The sequence below is a fragment of the Phodopus roborovskii genome, unplaced genomic scaffold, assembly GCF_943737965.1.
Source record: "Phodopus roborovskii unplaced genomic scaffold, PHOROB, whole genome shotgun sequence".
NCBI classification, from domain to species: domain Eukaryota; kingdom Metazoa; phylum Chordata; class Mammalia; order Rodentia; family Cricetidae; genus Phodopus; species Phodopus roborovskii.
The window spans coordinates 12,498,754-12,517,129 of NW_026125444.1; the positions used below are offsets into that span (position 1 = coordinate 12,498,754).

The window sequence follows — 18,376 nt, forward strand, 5'->3', positions numbered from 1 at the left end:
CTGCTTACTTGCCAATCATATATTTTATTAATATTACTTCTCAGAACTATTTTAAACATGAGAAATAAAATGCACATGTACCCACCTTTGTTTTTGTTGTTGTTGTTGTTGTGTGTGTGTGTGTGTGTGTGTGTGTGTGTGTGTGTGTGTATTTAGACAATGCCCTTTCCTAGCTCCTCTGTTTAATTTTATTTGACTGGTACTTAAAATTTGTGACTAATCCCGAGAAAGTTAGCCCTGTGTTTATCTTCTATCTAATAGTTAAATCTGGTATTTTACTGATGGATAACTAGACAATTAGACTTATTGATATCTGTATATTCTCCATATATAAGTGGTATGTATGTCTGCTCTTTTTGTTTTGGACACTGAATATTGAATTTAATTCTTACTTTCTACAACTCTTTTCTTCAAATGCAGATTAGGTAAGTCACAAACACAGAAGTTTAAATGCTGACTTCTGAAAACAAGGATGCTCTAACCATTTTAAGACATCTTTCTGAAAATTGTTATACAAAAATGTGTGCTGTGAGAAATATTCCATGGTATATTAGTACAGTAAGACTTGATTTCTATAGAAAAAATAAATGTTTAGGAGCTATGAAGCAATGGTTTTAATACAAAATTGATGTTACTGTTAATGCTGCTGCTGTTGTTCAGGGAGGTTCTGTTTACTTTTGGGGTGGTCTTTGACCCCTTCAACATGTTCTTTCTGTTTGAATCTTGTTATAGCCACCTGGAATATTTAGGATCAGGGACTACTACTGTCACTACCTCTATCATCACCACCACCATCACCTCTGTTTACTTCAGTTTCTCTATCATGATCTGCCTTAGTAAAGGGTAGCACTAATAATATAAACACAGAGACAGATATCGGGGTTCAAGCTGAAGATCAGAAAAGCAAAGAAGCCAAGTTATCAGAGAGTTTTTACTTCTAGGCCTGGAAAGATCCTGTCCTCAATGTAGCTGGAGAGTAATTCCCTAAGCCTGAATGACAGCTCTGAGATCCTGCTTCTGTCTTAAATACCTTTCTAGTGCTGGCATTAAAGGTGTGGATCACCATTCCTTAGCTTCTGTGGCTAACTAGAATGGCTTCTGGGATTTAAGGAGTGTACCACCACTGCCTGGTCTCTGTGGCCGTGGCTAGCTTTGCATTCTGTTCTCCGGGAAAGCTTTATTAGATCATAAACAATATCTCAACACAGGAAAATAAAGTCCAAATGTCTCCTTAACCTAATAATTTGTAGTTTGTTTGTAGATGATTTTGAGTCATGAGTTCTTTATTAATATTCTTGTTCACTTTAGATATTCACTATTGATTAGTTTTTAATATTAGATGTGGAATAAGATTTTTTTTTTTACTTCAAATTGATTTTAAATGATTTAAATGTCATGTAAATGGACTGGCAGAGTAGTTTGCTGAATTTGTTTACTATCAAGTCAGACAACCTACATTCAATACTTGAGATCCACATACTGTCAGGAAAAGTAATGCTCTGACTTATGCTGAGCTACCATAACTCTCTCTCTCTTTCTCTTCTTCTCTCTCTCTCTCTCTCTCTCTCTCTCTCTCTCTCTCACACACACACACACACACACACACACACACACACACACACTAAATTAGGGTAAGTATTGGAATGTTCTTGCTTTATCTGATTGAGTTGAGTTATTAAAAATTACAAGGCTTTCTCTTTAAGAGCTCTATATAAACCTCTCTGCTACTCTTTTTCTTGCTTCTTATACTTAAATTATTAAGTCATACAATGTTCAATACAACTTTCAACAGCAACGTTTTAGTGAAACATTCAACATGTGGAAAACATAGCATAACAATGGGTGCCGATGATATCGGAGAGTTGTTTCTTTTAAAGAATATTTGCTCCTAAAATCAAGATGATTGGTACTATTTGAAGAAATTTACTAGTAATATACACTTCTAAACTTCTTTTTTTGTTTAAACTTTGTATTTTATTAAGATTTACTTATTAAATAAAAACAATGTTATCTTACATACCAATCCCAGTTCCTGGCATCCTCCTATTCACCCCAACATTTCCCTGTCCCACACTTCCATCACTACTCACAGAGGGTGAGGTGTTCTATGAGGAATCACCAAAGTCTGTCACATCATTTGAGGCAGAACCAAGGCCCTCCCCTTTGTATCTAGGCCGAGCAAGTTATCCCTCCTTAGGGAATGGGCTCCAAAAAGCCAGTTCATGCACTAGGGATAAATACTGGTTCCACTGCCAGTGGCTCCATAGACAAGCACATTCAGGGGCCTTATGCAGGTTCCCCAGCTGTTAAGATGTAGTCAGTGAGCTCCCACCTGTGCAGCTGTTTCTTAATAAAGACAAACATGAACACCCCATCCCCATGAGAAAGGGAAAGGGACAAGATCTCAGTAAATTGGCAGCAGAGGGGAAGGAGGTAGAAGAGAGGGGAGAGTAGAAGGATGGGGGCCGGGAGAAAATGAGGAACCATGAAGATCAAGTTAGGGGAAGACAGAGGAGAGCAAGGAAAGAGATACCTTAATAGAGGCAGCCATTCTGGGCTTAAGGAGTAACTTGGCACAAGAGAAATTCCCAGGAATCCACAAGGATGAGCCTAACTAAGAATCTAAGCAATAGTGGAGAAGATACCTTAAATGCCCTTCTCCTATAATGAGATTGATAACTACCTTAAATGCCATCCTAGAGCCTTCATCCAGTAGCTGATGGAAGCAGAAGCAGATTCACAGTTAAGCACTGAGCTTAACTCCTGTAATCCAGTTGTAGAGAGGGAGGAGTGATGAGCAAAGGGGTCAAGATCATGCTGGGGAAACCCACTCTAAATTTCTTAAGCAATGTCACTTATCTATAAAAAGAGCAGTATAATCACAAAACATCATGATTATAGGATTTTTAAACCCAAATCTTACCAGCTGTTTCTGTTTGCAAGAAACAAGCATGGTTTTGCTATGGCTCTAAGCATAATGCTATGGTGTTTCAATTGGTAGGGAATTTCAGTTATGCAATTTATTTTTCAGCCACTTACATAGTCATATATAATAGTACATTGAATTCAGAGGGAAATATGTAACTCTTTAGTAAACTGGCTCTGTAACTTTGAGTAAACATAATGAGCATTCTGTGCTTCATTTCTAATGGAATTTTTGGGGTTATTGGGTTATTCTCTCTCTCTCTCTCTGTGTGAGTGTGTGTGTATGTCTCATTACAACTAGAAACTTCAAGCGTAAGTTTAGTTGTGAAAGCCACATATATTACTATTATTATTATTAAAATTATCATTTTTAGTTTATTTTTGAGATTGTAAATTAATTACATTTCTCCCCTTCCCTTTCCTCCTGAAATCCCTTCCATGGTACCTCAGAATATTGAAAGCTTCAGTAAAAACAACAGTCAGGATTTCTATGGCTGATATCCAGCTTTAATCAATGGTGGTCATAAAGGATGCAGGATGTTACTGGAATTTTCTATTGGCACCTGTTTTGTGTCCAGTTTTGTGATTAATTCTGTAGAAACCAACAAGAGATGAAGAGCTGAAGGTATTTTTTTATTTGAATTAACTGTTTGGTAAGTTTCTGTTAGGTTCATTTGGTTAATAAAGTCAGTATCAGCATTTTGTTTAGCTTTTGTCTGGTTGAATGATCTGTCTATGGGCTAGAAGGGGTATTGAAGTCTCCCACTATCAGTGTATAAGTCAATATGGGATTGAACCTTTAGCAGTGTTTCTTTGATGAACAGGCTTCTTTGTTCAGTGAATAGATGTAAAGAAATTCAATGTCTTATTGATGGATTTTCCACTTGATGATTATGCAGTATTCTTCCCTATCTCTTCTGATTAGCTTTTCTTTGGTCTATTTTGTCAGACATTAAAATGGTTTTGCCATCTTGCTTCTTAGGTTCATTTTCTTGGAATAACATTTTTCATCCTTTTACCCTGGGGTGGCATCTATCCTTGATGTGAAGGTGTGTTTCTCGGATGCACCTGTGTGGATCCTGTTTTTGCATCCATCAGTCTGTGTCTTTTTACTGGGTAATTGATACCATTGGTGTTGAGAGATACCAGTGAACAGTGTTTATTTTGTTGTAGTGTGTGTGTGTGTGTGTGTGTGTGTGTGTGTGTGTGTGTGTGTGTGTGCACTCTTGGTTTGCTGGTCTGGGATTATTCATGACCTCTATTTTCTTGGATATGACTAACCTCTTTAGTTTGACATTCTAATTTTTGTAGGGCTGGATTTGTAGAGAGATACTAGTTAAATATTTTTATCATGGAATATCGTAATTTTCCACCTACTGTGATTTAAAGTTTTGCTGGGAATAGTAGTCTAGGGTGGCATCTATAGGCTTTCAAAATGTCTGAAGAACAACTGTCTCACCCCTTCACGCTTTTAGAGTCTTTATTGACAACTTGGGTATTATTCTAATAGATCATCCCACATAAGGTACTTGGACTTTATCTTTTCCAGCTTTAAATATTTTTGTTCTGTTTGTTTAGTTTTGTGATTATTATGTGGTTTGGGGACTATCTTCTCTGGCAAGTTTTATATGCTTCTTGTACCTTGATAGGGATCTTCTTCTTTAAATTAAAGATATTTTCTTTTATTAATTTAGTGAAAATATTTTCTATAGCTTTGACCTGTGACTCTTCTCCTTCCTTTATCTCTACTGTTCTTAGATTTTTTTTGATATTGTCCCAGATGTTCTGTTTGTTTTTTGTTTATTTGTTTGCTGTGTGTGTAAGTATTCTTTTATAGACTTAACATTTTTCTTTGAAGTATCCATTTTTCCTATGCTATCTTCAATTCCTGAGATTCTCTTTTCCATTTATTATATTCATTGGTAGGACTTTGCATGAGGCTCCTGTTAGAGTTCCTATTTTTTTTTCTTTCCAAGACTTTCCTCATTTTGAGTTTTCTTTATTGATTATGATTTCACTTTCAGGCTCGGACTGTTTTACTTATTTTCTTCTACTCTTTGCATAGATTTCTTTAAGGAATTCATTCATTTCTTTAAGGACCTCTAACTTTTTCATAAATGCTGTTTTAAGGTCTTCTCTTGTGCTTCAGCTATGCAGCAGTATTCTGGGCCTTTATGGTAGGGTTTCAAAGATTTAGTGGAGTCATAATTTTCTGGCTATTATTGTGTTTTTATATTGGCATCCAAGCACCTGGGTTTGGAAGATAACAATTCTAGGTGCTGGTATTTGGTCTTTTCTTAGTTGAGTGAATGTTCTTTTCCTTGTTTTCTGTTGCCCTATATTATCTTGTTCTTAGGAAAGTATTATGGCTGTATGTTGCATAGCAGGAGATTCTGAGTTCCTAACAGGTGTTGCCACTGTGGGTTCCAAGTAAAATATGTTTCTCATATTGGGAGCTGACACTTAGTAATGGGATGGAATAAGAGGTGGCTAAGGGTTTTTAAGTGGAAGGAATACAGAGTATCATACCAGTATGCTTACTCCCATTGGAATGGGGGGTTGAGAGGGAGAAGAGACTGCAGGAACTAGATAGCCAGGGACCTAGGGCAAAACAAAATATTACTGTTCTAAAACAAAATGAAACAGTAATAATACATTCTGCTGTACTCAATCAGTGCCTTGCCTAGATATAATCCAAGAAGAATTCTCCTGCAGCAGGTTGTAATAAATGCATATACTCACAAGTAAACATTGTACAGAGACTGAATGGCATGGTAACACTTAGCTCTAAATGATAAAATCTCCATCAATTCCCTCCCTTCATGATTGGGGAATCTATGGAAGAAGCAGTAGAATGATTGTAAAATCCAGAAGGCCCTTAGAAACAACAGGATGAAAGCTCATGTGAACTCACAATAAATGAGGAAGCATGCACAGGGATTGCACAGATCTGCTCCAAGTCCATTGTATATATAATATGGCTTATAATTTGGTGGGGTTTTGTTTTGTTTTGATTCCTGAGTGTGTGAATAGGTGGATTGTTATTACTGTTGCCTTATCTTGGGCTCTTTTTTCTTCTGTTTGTTTTGTCCAATTCTGATGTTTTTATTTTAACATATTTATTTATTTATTTTACATACCAAGTACAGTTTCTCCTCCTTCCTGCCAGTCCCTCCCCCAACCATCCCTCTTTCTGTCCCCCCTTCCATTTTTATTCAGAAAAGGGCAGGGCCTCACATGGATATTAACTAACATCACAAAGACTAAGCACTTCCCCTTCCATTAAGCGAGCTCAATATGAGGAATGAGGTCCCAAAAGCCAGCAAAGACAATCTGTAGACTATTTTTTTCTAGGTCAATCATACAAATCTATGTGCATGAGGAATCCTTCCATTTTCTGATATCTTATCCAGTTTCTTGCTTTAAAGATTTGACATTTTTGTCATGCATGTCTTTTACTTGCTTGATTAGAGTTACACTAGTCACTAGACTAAAGATGATATAGTTTTACTGAAGTGCTAGAGTAGATGATCAATTGTGGAAGATTCTACTACTGGAAAAGAATAACCAACGCCATAAGAACCATTACATGAATGTAATAGATGGTCTGTACTGAGAATTTCTTTTGAAAAACAAAAAGACTAATGTGTACTAAACTGAGTTGTTTTTGACTGAGCCACATGTATGTAAAATCTATGAATGTAAGAGTTATTGCAATACTCAGAGGAAGCGATGATGATGCCCATGATCCAGCTTCCTTAGAATTAGACTATTTAATTAATTTGGACGGTCTCTGAAATACTTGACTTATGAGGAAAATCATAGAAAATTGTTTGTTTACCTTCAATTTTCAACTTAGTACAGTCTAGAGTCATTTGTGAGGAAACTTTCAAAATTGATGACATGGCTCTCAGCCAATCTGTAAAGAATCATCTTCATGCTCTGCAGACTGGGATAACAAATTGTCTTGAGTATTAATTGATGTAGGAGTGCCACCCTCAAACTGGGCAATCCATCACTAGGCAAGTAGAATTTAAAGAAAGTGAGCTGAGCATAAGCCAGTGACACATAGCATCCTCACTCTTCCTCCTGGACTTCATTGACTGCAAAGCAAGCTCCTTGGTCAAAGGAAATAATCTGTGAAATAGCAAACCACATTTCGTCAAGTTCCTATCTTAGCTTCCTTTAGAGAAATGTGTTGGTAGGAGAAATGTAGCCTTCAGGTCATTCTCAGCATGTGTACTTCACCTTTCAATTAACCAGGCCACAATTTATCCTGAATGGTTTGTTTAATAACTACATTTTAAAAAGATAGTTTTCTTTGGGGATATTAAACCTTGAAGTTTAAAAGCACATTGCACATACAGATCATTTAATAGTGATGTCTAACTAAAATTTATCAAGGCCAGACTAGATACTACTCTAACATATATGGAGTGAAATATTTATAAATTAGTAACAAACTAGTTAAATTGTATTCAGAAAACAGTCCTGCAACCTCACCCTTTTCTTCCATTCCTATTCCAAGAGTATTACTGTCAGTGATGTATTTAATATATGCCATTTAATGGGGCCTCTCTAGATATCACTTCAAATTCCCTGGCTACATGCCTTTCTACAATTCTTGTTTTGTTGAGTTGACCCATCTCTTAAAGATATATTCATTCTAATATAGATATAATTTGACTGAATCTGACCAAATCAAAATTTTCCCTATTCTAAGTTATTTAGTAATGTGAACACAATGCTCTTCCTGCTCTGCTTTGTTCAGAAACCTATTTTCCAAGCAGATTTTGACCCCACTTTAAATACAATTGCAGAGGCTGTATAACACTGTTCCTTGTATACATAAATAATAATGTCTGTCCAGGTCCACCTACAAGGCACAGCCTGATAAAACACTCCCCCAAGTATGAATGGTACTGCATTACCAATTTATTAAAGAAAACTGTAATCAAATGAATTCATGGGTATATTAAAGCCATACCAGAAAAAAAATCTGTTCAAGATCTTACTGAGGAGGGTGTGTTATGCTCACCTGGACACTTAACACTGTGATTGTCTGGTCCTCACTAAGCTATTACCAGACTTCCTATATGCATGAAGTAATGGATAGGTAGATTCCATCATCCCCAAGAGTTTCTCCTTAGGCTACGCAGATAACATGTTTATCCTCTAGATCCAGACACCTTCCATGGCTTCAAACTTTATTTTTGCAGTTAGACTCAAGCCAATGACATGGTTTAAACCCCTGACACTGTGGTTCGGTTCTATGGCTGTACCTCTAAGCGATAGCTCTCTACTAAGGGTTATTGTTCTCACCTCTCCCTCCATAGATTCTACAACTCTTTCATTGGTTTCTGCCTCCAGCAAGACCCCCTTTTAGCTCCTTGGACTCGCTATAGCATCTTCAACTCTTTTGTGGTCATTCTGTAACGTACATATGCTTTATTATATCTATAATACAATACATGTAATGAGTGTATAGATACATATATACACAGGTATATTTACTATGTGAGATGTAATGTGATTTAAGGATGAATATTTGTAGTCAGATTCTAATGGAGTGGTTGTCAATAGTAACTATCAAGAAAAATTTTGACTACTAGTCAAATTACAAGTAACAATACAACACAACCTGTGAGTTCCTTGCTATTCCCTAAATTCTGACTCTGAAAGAGTCAAGTGTGTTCGTCTATGTTTCTGGGAAAGCAAACTCATGACACTCATGACAGTTCTTGTCAGGAACAGACTTTGTCTAGCTCTCCTGAAACACTTGATGATCTTTTTTTTTAAATAAATTTTATTTAAATTAGAAACAATCTTATTTTATATATCAATCCCAGTTTTCTCTCCCTCCCATCCTCCCAATGATCCCACCAATTCCCCATCCCATCCCCCCATTCACTACCCAGGGAGGGTGAGGTCTTCCAAGATAGATCATGGAAGTTTTTCACCAACTTGGAAGTTTTAAAGGAGCGCTGTGGACATTCCCAAACAGATAAAACAGAGTGGTGTTATTTTTGGCAAGCAGGTGCCACAAGCTATTCTTCCCTGTGGTCCCCTTGGCTGCCACTTCTGACAAACATTTCACAAACTTCACAGTGTTCATTCTATGAGATCAATGTTGAAGCCTGAAGAGGAACACACCCTTTACTTTGTTTTTGGGGCGTCCTCCTGTGGTTAGACTCTCCTCACCTCCAACTTGCTAGGCTAACATTTATTTGCTTCCTAAATCCTCTCCTGTGTCTCTGTCCTCAAGAAAATTGACTATGGAATAAAACTTAGACAGACAAAGTACAGTTTTGTCAAATCTACTGTAATTTTGCCATTGTCATTCATAGACATCCAAAACGCCAGAAGATGTGGGCTAGTAAGGGACCTTTATTGAGGACAAATAGTCACTAAATATAAAACCATAAGGAGACATGGCTTAAAGTTCTGCCTGTCAGAACCACAAATTGTCAGGATTCCTGGCCTAGCACTTAGCATCTAGAAGGGAGAAGAAGGTGACTACAACCCCTCTTCTCCCTCATGTCCACATACCTGCTTCCTTTCATGTCCCAAGCATTTTCTAAGCTGAGTGGTCTGACTATGAGTTTAAGGGAAAGCTCTGCTCGTGTATCTCCTTCTCACTGCCAAAAGCAAAACCAGCAATGAGCCTCAGAAGGGCCTCCTGCTTGCTTCTTTGCTTAACTGTGGCTAAATTTTTACCTTGTGCTATCATTGTGTAATTTTTGAACAGGAATTTACAACTAAGTTCTAGACATATTTTTCTTCTAAGTATGCTTTGCTATTGTGAGCTTATATATACAATTGCTTTCCCCATGAGGAATCTCCAAGTACTTTCGAATGTCCACTCTAATTATCAAAATAATGTCCTACTTCATTATAAGCACTTTTATAAAAAGCATAGTTGGGGACTTTATTTTGATATTTTTCAGTCTCACTTAAAATTTTCATCTCAAACAGTATCATTTTATTTTTAGGCATAATGACTCCTTCATGGTTCACAGACTGCTGGTATAATATTAAGTAGCAAATAATTGAAATATATACTTTTTAGTGTCCTTTTAATCTTTGCAGTTTCAAATGGGAAAAACAATGTGGATCCTAGACCTAAAAGTAAAAATGTTTTTTAAATGCATTAATATACAAAATAAAGAGGTGCATTAAAAATTTAGTGTCAGTTTAATAAATCAGAAAACAATCCCCTTTGCTTTTAAAAAGCATTTGGTCTTTAACTTCATGCAGACCTGTATAGCTTTGTTAATGTATATATCAGAGTAAAATTGGGGATAAAACGATTTTCTCTTGTTAAACACTAAAATACTTTGAAGGTAGTCTCTTTCATGTACATACCATAGCTACTTAAAGACTGTATTTAAGAAGCTAGCCTGAACAACAGGCATGAGCCATTTGCTAATTAATTTGTTGATAGCTTAATTGAATTTTCAATATCAGAGCCCTTATAATTTAAATATTTCTTAAAAATATACACATATTTTAATTGCACATGGATTTTTTGATTGCCAAAACAAAACAGTAAATTGAAATTTATTAGTATCTAAAATTATGTTTTCATTTTTATACTGCAATTTTGTAGTACGTCCTTAGGCTAAGTCAACATCTTATTATTCTATCACTTACTGATTCATAGAATGTTTCAAAACCTAAGAGCTTTTGACTTTCTAAACAGAGATTGTCTTTGAATATTATTCATGGGTTTTATTATGTTGCTTCTCTTTGTGCATGGAGGCTGTCCTTTGATCATTTTCTCTTAAGATTCATACACATAAAATATATTTTAAGCTTTAGGGCTGCATAATATTAAACTATACAATATTTAAATTCATATGGAAATTCCTTTCAGATTCTCTCTCTCAGTTGTAATGAACACAACACCACTAGCCCCAGATTCCACACTGATTTCCCTAATGTAATTTCAATGGCAGTAAAGTAGAGCACTTATGAAACAAAAGTCACATGTTCAATTCCAGAGAGGCCTCTTGACTTTATATACCAACAAGCTCCAACTGGCAACCACCAACCGTAACATCAGCTCCTCAGGTGTAAAACCCATTACGGATTATAAGGCGTATTGCTGAGAGGAGAAAGAGGGCATTATATAACATATTAAATTTATTGAGAAGTTGAGGCTATCTTGCTGTCTGAGGCAGAGTGCTTATCAATTGCTTCATTTGTTGTTTTACATTTTCTAGCCCCCGCGGTTATCCCGAACACTGCTGGGGTGATGGCCAGTAATCTGTGAAAAGTGCAGAGTGCTATATATAATTCTATTGCGTATTATCTAGTGGGAACTCTGTTTGCCTGAGTGGACTTCTAAATGACACTTTTATCAAGCCTTTTGTAGGAGGTAGAAGTAAATACATATGGTAACAAGACAGTAAGTTCCTCACTGTAGAAACTGGAAGCCTCTGCTAACAAACACTGAACATGGCACTAACGCTGGAATGCTCTGTAATGGAGAAGCTAAAAAAAGAGGCAACATAAGCATAAAGTAGATAGCAGAATCCAATGAATGCCGATCTACACTAAACAACAGGAATACATACATATGTCAGAGTTTGGGGGAAAATATCAAAAGAAACACCATTAATCAGAGCAATAGCAAAAATACTTGGCTTTGGGGAAAATGTTAAAAATAGAATTGTATGTAGTTATAATTACTGAAGTTGTCCAAATTACATAAAGGGGATAAGTTCAAGTGACAATGTACTGTTTTGCACTTGGGATGGTAAACAGGTGTGTTTTAAAAAGCTGTCTCTTCTAGATTGTAAACAGTCACCATTTCAAAAAGATCAAATGAAGTCTTGATGGGTAGAATTCCCACAAATGTACAGGTGGTGATGGATTTCCAAACTGACAGACAGATTACCTGGGAATTAAATAATATTTTTAAATACTGTAAGTGAATCTTCATGTTTAAGCATATTCTTTATAAGGTGATACAAATCCCCACTCTGCTTCTTGTAAAACTGATCTGCAAATAATTGTTTTTTGTTTTTGTTTTCTTAAAGAGACACTACCCACATATCAAAAGTGTGTATGCTTGGTGAGCCTCTTCTGGCCAAAGTCAAACAACAAAGAAGATTATTCAAAGCTCTAGAAAGAATTCTTTTCAGACATCAGCTGGGTGATTATTTAATGGACTCTGGAAGGCAGAAGGATAGCAGTGACATATCATAAAGGAGAAGGAAATGGAAATAAAGAACATCATATTCAACAAAAATTGACTTAGTTAAATTTTATGATAGTCACATTTTATACTAGTTTAATGTACTTCCTGGAATATACGTGCAATGCCTCCAAGCACAACATATTGAAAGAATGAATTTCTTTAGTGAAGAGGGGCAAAGAGAGAAGGTGAATGAATTTATTTGTTTGCATTTGTGTGATAGAACTTTTACAACAGGAGTTTTAAAGTTATGTTCTTCCTGTGTAATGAATGGCTGATATACCTGAGAAATATTTCATCTATGTATTACTTTAGTGGAAATTTCATGTAAAAACTCCCACCCTAAGAAGGTATTTTATATACTTACTTGGCATGGGAGATGCCATGATCAGAAAGGTAGTTTTCCCAGGGTGAGGCATATCCATTGCACTCTGGATGTGCTGAGCCCTGTGATTTCCTCAACTGCAGAAAATTCAACTGCATAATTTGTGGTAGTGGGGACTGCATTTTCTCTCTCCCCTGAAAAGAAGAGAAAAAGGTATTTTATTTTAAGCTTTATCATATTGATTTTATTATTGGACAATATTTTCCACAATTTAGACATAACATATAGCATTGGATATAACATATCTGCAATGTTAAATATTCTAAGATTCTTTTCATGAATTAATTGGGAAATAGATAGGAAGAGACTCATTCATATGTGGTAGGAAGAGAGAAGAGGGAGAGGGAGGAAGGGAGAGAGAGAGCATGGATGAAAGATAGCTGTTTTATGTGTTACATTTATTTAATTGTTGTACATCAGAACCACAGTTTTCTCTCTCTCCTCTCCCTTATTCCTTTCCCCCACATCCCCTTATTCCCAATATCCACTCCTCTGTTTCTGTTCAGAAAGGGTCAGGCTTCTCATGGGTATCAACAAGCATGGCATAACAAGTTGCAGTAAGACTAAGCACCTCCCCTTCTTTTAAGGCTGGGCAAGTATGAGGAATAGGTTCAAAAGAACCAACAAATGCATTAGGAACAGCCCATGTTCCCACTGTTAGGAGTCCCACAAGAAGACCAATCTACACAAGTGTCACATATTTGTAAAGGGTCTTAGTCAGTCCATGCAGCCTCACTGCCTCTTGATTCAGACTCTGTGAGTTTCTATGAGTCCTAGTTTCTGTGGGTTTTCTTATGATGCTATTGATCCCTCTGGCTCCTAAAATCCTTCCTCCCTCTCTTCATCAGGATTCCCTGAGCTTGGCCTAATGTTTGATTATGGGTCTTTGCTTCTGTTTCCATCACTTACCTTTAATTATCAACTTGACATAACCTATCATTATCTGAGAGAAAAACCCTGATCAAGTAATTGCCAAGAAAAGAATGCCTTGTGTGCATGGCTTGTTAATTGATGTAGGATGGCTAGGTATACTCTAAGTATCATTATCCTTGTTTTAGTGGCCCTGGGTTGTATCAGAAAGTAAGGTAAGCACAAGCTTTCAAATGAGAAAGCAATTGTTCTTCCATGGTTTCTGACATCCTTTTAGATAATGGACTATACCTGTAAGCTGAAATAAAGCCTTCCCTCCTCTATCTTTCATGGGCTTGCGTGTTTTATCACAGCAACAGAAAAGGACCTAGGATAGACTTATAGTTAGAAAACTAATTTTGGGCTGTGAGCTTAGCCTCTAATGGCTTATCTATATCTCCATGATGGGTGGTGGTGGCACATGATTTTAATCCCAGTACTCTGGAAGCAGAGGAAGATAAATCTTTTTGAGTTTGACGACAGCTTGATCTACAGAGGGAGTTCCAGAACAACAAGGGCTACACAGAGAAATCCTGTCTTAATCACCCCAAATGAAAAAGAAATTAATGAAGGGTTTTCTCAGATTTCCCAAACCACGAATGCCTTAAATGGCAACATTTCTTTTCCTTTGTTCAATTACTCTTACACTGTAACTTTTCCCTATCAGGGCCTATCAGTTGGTTAGAGACAGGAAAGGCCAAGGCACTTTCAGAGATATTTTCTATGGATTTTTTCTGTGTTAGACTTTAAACCTTGATTATGTCAGGCAAGGTACCACTCCAATCCCTCCCCAGTGTGGGCTGAGGAAACTGATAGTCCCCACATGGTACCCTCTATGCGAATTTTCTACATGGTGAATAAAATTTGAGTATTAAAATTGAGATATATTTTATTAATTTCTCTTTATAAATGATAAAATTCTTCATGTAATCAATTTATACCAGGAGTCACACAGCTATATGTTATTAAAATAAATTCTTTAATTATTTACACGAGAAAAATCACCAAGTAGCTTAAAAATGGAACATTACTGATGTTTCTAGCAATTTTCTTGAACTTTGCGTTTATCATTCCCTAGCTTTAATGTTATATTTTTATAATATATGTATTTATCTTTAAATAATATATTTTTTTCATTTACTTTTCTGAAAATATTCTGAAGCAGAATTACTTATTCTGTGATTTACACATTTTCTTTAATACAATAATTAAAATTCACTCCACAGATGAGCGTAGAGTTACTTTTATTTTCATCATTATGTGTATACTATTATTCAAGTAGCAAAATATATATTTATCTATTCTATCTCCAAACATACTAGCACTGTTTTTCTTCTTTTTCCTTTTTGTTATTCTCCTGATTTTTCTTCCTTGAATTTCAGGGTAACAATTTCTCAGGATATTTCAATCTTTACAGGTAATAATCAAGATACACCTGTTCTTGAACTGCTGATAACAAATCATTTTCCAGAGTTTTTGCGAAAGGGCACAACTCAATCCTAGGTACATTCCTTAATGCTTGTCTACCTATTTGATCAATACATTTATATATTTATCACATTTTTGTCAATAATATGACTTTTAAAACATCTCATCTTTTTCCAATGTCTGGAGAAATGGTTTATTAGTTAACAGAACCATGGACAGCGTGACGTATATCCCAATAATATACATGTTGGATAAAAACCGCTTATATTCTAGTTCCAAGGGGGTCTAGTGCCTACTTCTGCTGCCTGGTTCCCCAACATGTGTGGCATTCATTAACACACTTACACATAAATGAAAATAATAATGCCAAATGTTTGAGAAACATATCCTATTATGCTTTTCACTTGCATTTCTGAAGTTATAAGAATTTGAATTTTTGCAAAGAATTATCATTGATTTCTTTTTTTATATGCAATACTTAACTCAAATTTCGATCTCCTTTTGGTCATACTGGGAGTTGGAAATTTCTAAATTTAAGGTATATAGTTATTTCTTGTCAGAATGCTTTGTAAATATTTCTTTTTTTTTTAATTGTGATCTGTTTTGATATAGATGAGTAAAATTTTTTCTAAATTTAGTGGACTTCTGCTGATTGGTTACAGATAGTTGACTTTTTGTGCCTTTTCAGGGTGGAATCCTCATCAGTACAGTAAAATATACAGTGTTTGAGAAGAATCAAGTGTAACAGCAAAGAAAAACAAAAAAATATCATGTTATAATAAAAGAAGTAAATCTCTCTATGCAGTAAATCTCTCTATGATACAAACTTGCAGACAGAAAATCCAAGGGATCTACATTTTCAAACACATAATTAAACGTGATAAATGTTATGTCTTTTCACTATGTCTCATATTTCCTGGATATTTTGTGTTAGGAATTGGTTGGACTTAAGATTTTCTTTGGTTTATAAATCTATTTCTCCTAGTGTATCTTCAATGACAGAGATTCTCTCTTCCACATCATGTATTCTCTTGGTTATGCTTACATCTTTAGTTCCTGTTCATTTACCCAGCTTTTCTATTTCTAGAATTCCCTCAGACTTTATTTTGATTGTCTATATTTCAGCTTTCAAAACTTGAAGTGTTTGAATTGTTTCTTTCGCTTGTTTGGTTGTTTTTTCTTGGTTTTCCTTTAAGAGATTTGTTTATTTCTTGCAATTTTAGTTAGTCTTTTTCTCCATTTCTTGAATTGTTGGTTTATCCTCTGCAGATAGATCCATTTGTATCACCATGCACAAACTTAAGTCTAAATGGATCAAAGACCTCAACGTAAATCCCACCATACTGAATTTCTTAGAAGAGACAGTGGGAGGTATCCTTCAACAAATTGATACAGGGGACCACTTCTTGACACAGACACTGATATTGACAATTAAGGGGATCTCCTGAAATTAAGAAGCTTCTGTAAGGCAAAGGACCCAGTAAACAAGACAAAATGGCAGCCTACAAAATGGGAAAAAATATTACCAACCCCACAACTGGCAGAGGGATGATTTCCAAAATATATAAAGAACTCAAGAAGCTAGTTACCAAAACAACAAATAATACTATAAAAAAGTAGGGTGCAGAACTAAATAGAGAATTCTCAATAGAGTAATCCAAAATGGCTGAAAGACTTTTAAGAAAGTGTGCAACATTCTTGGCCATCAGGGAAATGCAAATCAAAACAACTCTGAGATATTATCTAACACCTGTCAGAATGGCTAAAATCATAAACAACAAAGACAGTATATGTTGAAGAGGATGTGGAGAAAGGTGAACACTCCTCCAATGTTGAAGGGAGTGCAAACTTGTACAGCCACTTTGGAAATCAGTGTGGTGGTTCCTCAGGAAATTGGGAATTACTCTATGTCAAGTTCCAATACTTCCTGAAAATGCTGCCTGTTAGAATTCTATCTAGTTTCTTGTAGAAATGTACAAACTTACTCTCAATGTGGGGATAAGTGCAAGTGAATCACAATTAGTTATAGAAGCACATACGATGCAATATCAAAAGCCCAAAGCCCAGTTCTATGGTGAAAACAAAAGACAAAACTGGTAAACCCAAGTTTACATTTTTCTGTCATGCAAATAACTAAATTATTGAAACAAAGAATCAAATTATGCTATGTCACTCATTTATTTGACAAGAATCTTGTATACACAATACATAAGCACCCTAATATGATCAAAATAGTTTAATAAGCACTTCTGTAAAATGGTAAAACAACTTTCAATGTAATTGAAAAGATGCTCAACATCTTAGTCCTTAAAGATTTACAAACTAAGAACCACAATTAATACCTCTTCCTATGATGACTATATAAAAAAGAGAGCAGCATGAGATGGTAAGAATGCAGACAAATGGGTCTCCTTAAGCATTGCTGTTGGCAATACAAAATAGTTTGAGAGCTTTTGGGATACAGTTTTAATACTTTCTCAAAGTATTAAATATAGATGCATCATACAGTAGAGTAATTCTATTCCTTGGAACTACAAAGGACAAATGGAACATATATGCAATTGTTCAAAGCAAAATTCTTCATGACAGCCACAGAATGGATATAACATCAAACATTCATTAAGACAATACATAAGGAAGTGAAATGCAGTGAAGACACACACGGGTATCATTTAGCCATAACGCTAGTTCTAACTATCTAACTGAAACATGTTACTACTCGGATACCTGTAGAAAGTGAATGAACTCATGTATAAAGACTCATAGATTTTTATCATTATGTTATATAAAATGCTCATAGTAGCTAACATATGGAATTTCTAATGAATACTACTTTATAGGGTGATGAATATGTTCTAAAATTAGATTGTTACATTAGTTACAAAATTCTATCAATATATCAAAAACACTGTGTAATTTGTTGGTTGGATTAATGACAGGTACACAAGCCTCAGCAATGCTGTTTCAAAGTAAAGCAGCTGGATCCTGTTAAGCTTTGATTAGGGCCTTGGATGCTTAACATTTTTGAGTGACTTGCCAACTACAAAAATATAACATGGTAAACTTAAAAACAGAGTAAGCATGTACAGTACAGCAATATAGTGATGGAGATATAATCGTGTGAATTAACAGCTAATATTAAGACATTTAACAATAATGTCTCAGTTCTTGTTCTTTGCTTTTCTGTGAAAAATACTGAAGTTTTGGTTTATGGAAAATCTAGCTATTAATTTTTTCTTTTGCAAAATATTTTTCTTGTTATTATTTTAATTTTTATTATATGTGTTGGGAGGGGATTATACAGGACATGTGGCCATCAGTGGACAATTTGGTAGTAGTATGTTCTCAGTTTTTTCTTTACCATATGAATCAAAGACTAAACTCAAGTTATCATACTTTATGGCAAGTGATTTTACATACTGAGCCATCTTGCTGGCCCATGCAAAGGACTTTTATTATATACTTGGTTCAATTTTTTCATCTCTATTTTTTGCTGAATACATAGATCTTAATATTTTCCATTTTTA

At 35.4% G+C, this 18,376-nt stretch overlaps 1 non-coding gene across 1 annotated transcript; it reads left to right on the top strand.

Annotated features, from left to right (window-relative positions):
- Positions 1-12,486: 12,486 nt before the first annotated feature.
- LOC127215483 (U1 spliceosomal RNA) lies at positions 12,487-12,648 on the top strand. The gene has a single exon (XR_007833959.1). It is a non-coding gene; the product is annotated as a U1 spliceosomal RNA (small nuclear RNA).
- The last annotated feature ends 5,728 nt before the right edge of the window (positions 12,649-18,376 follow it).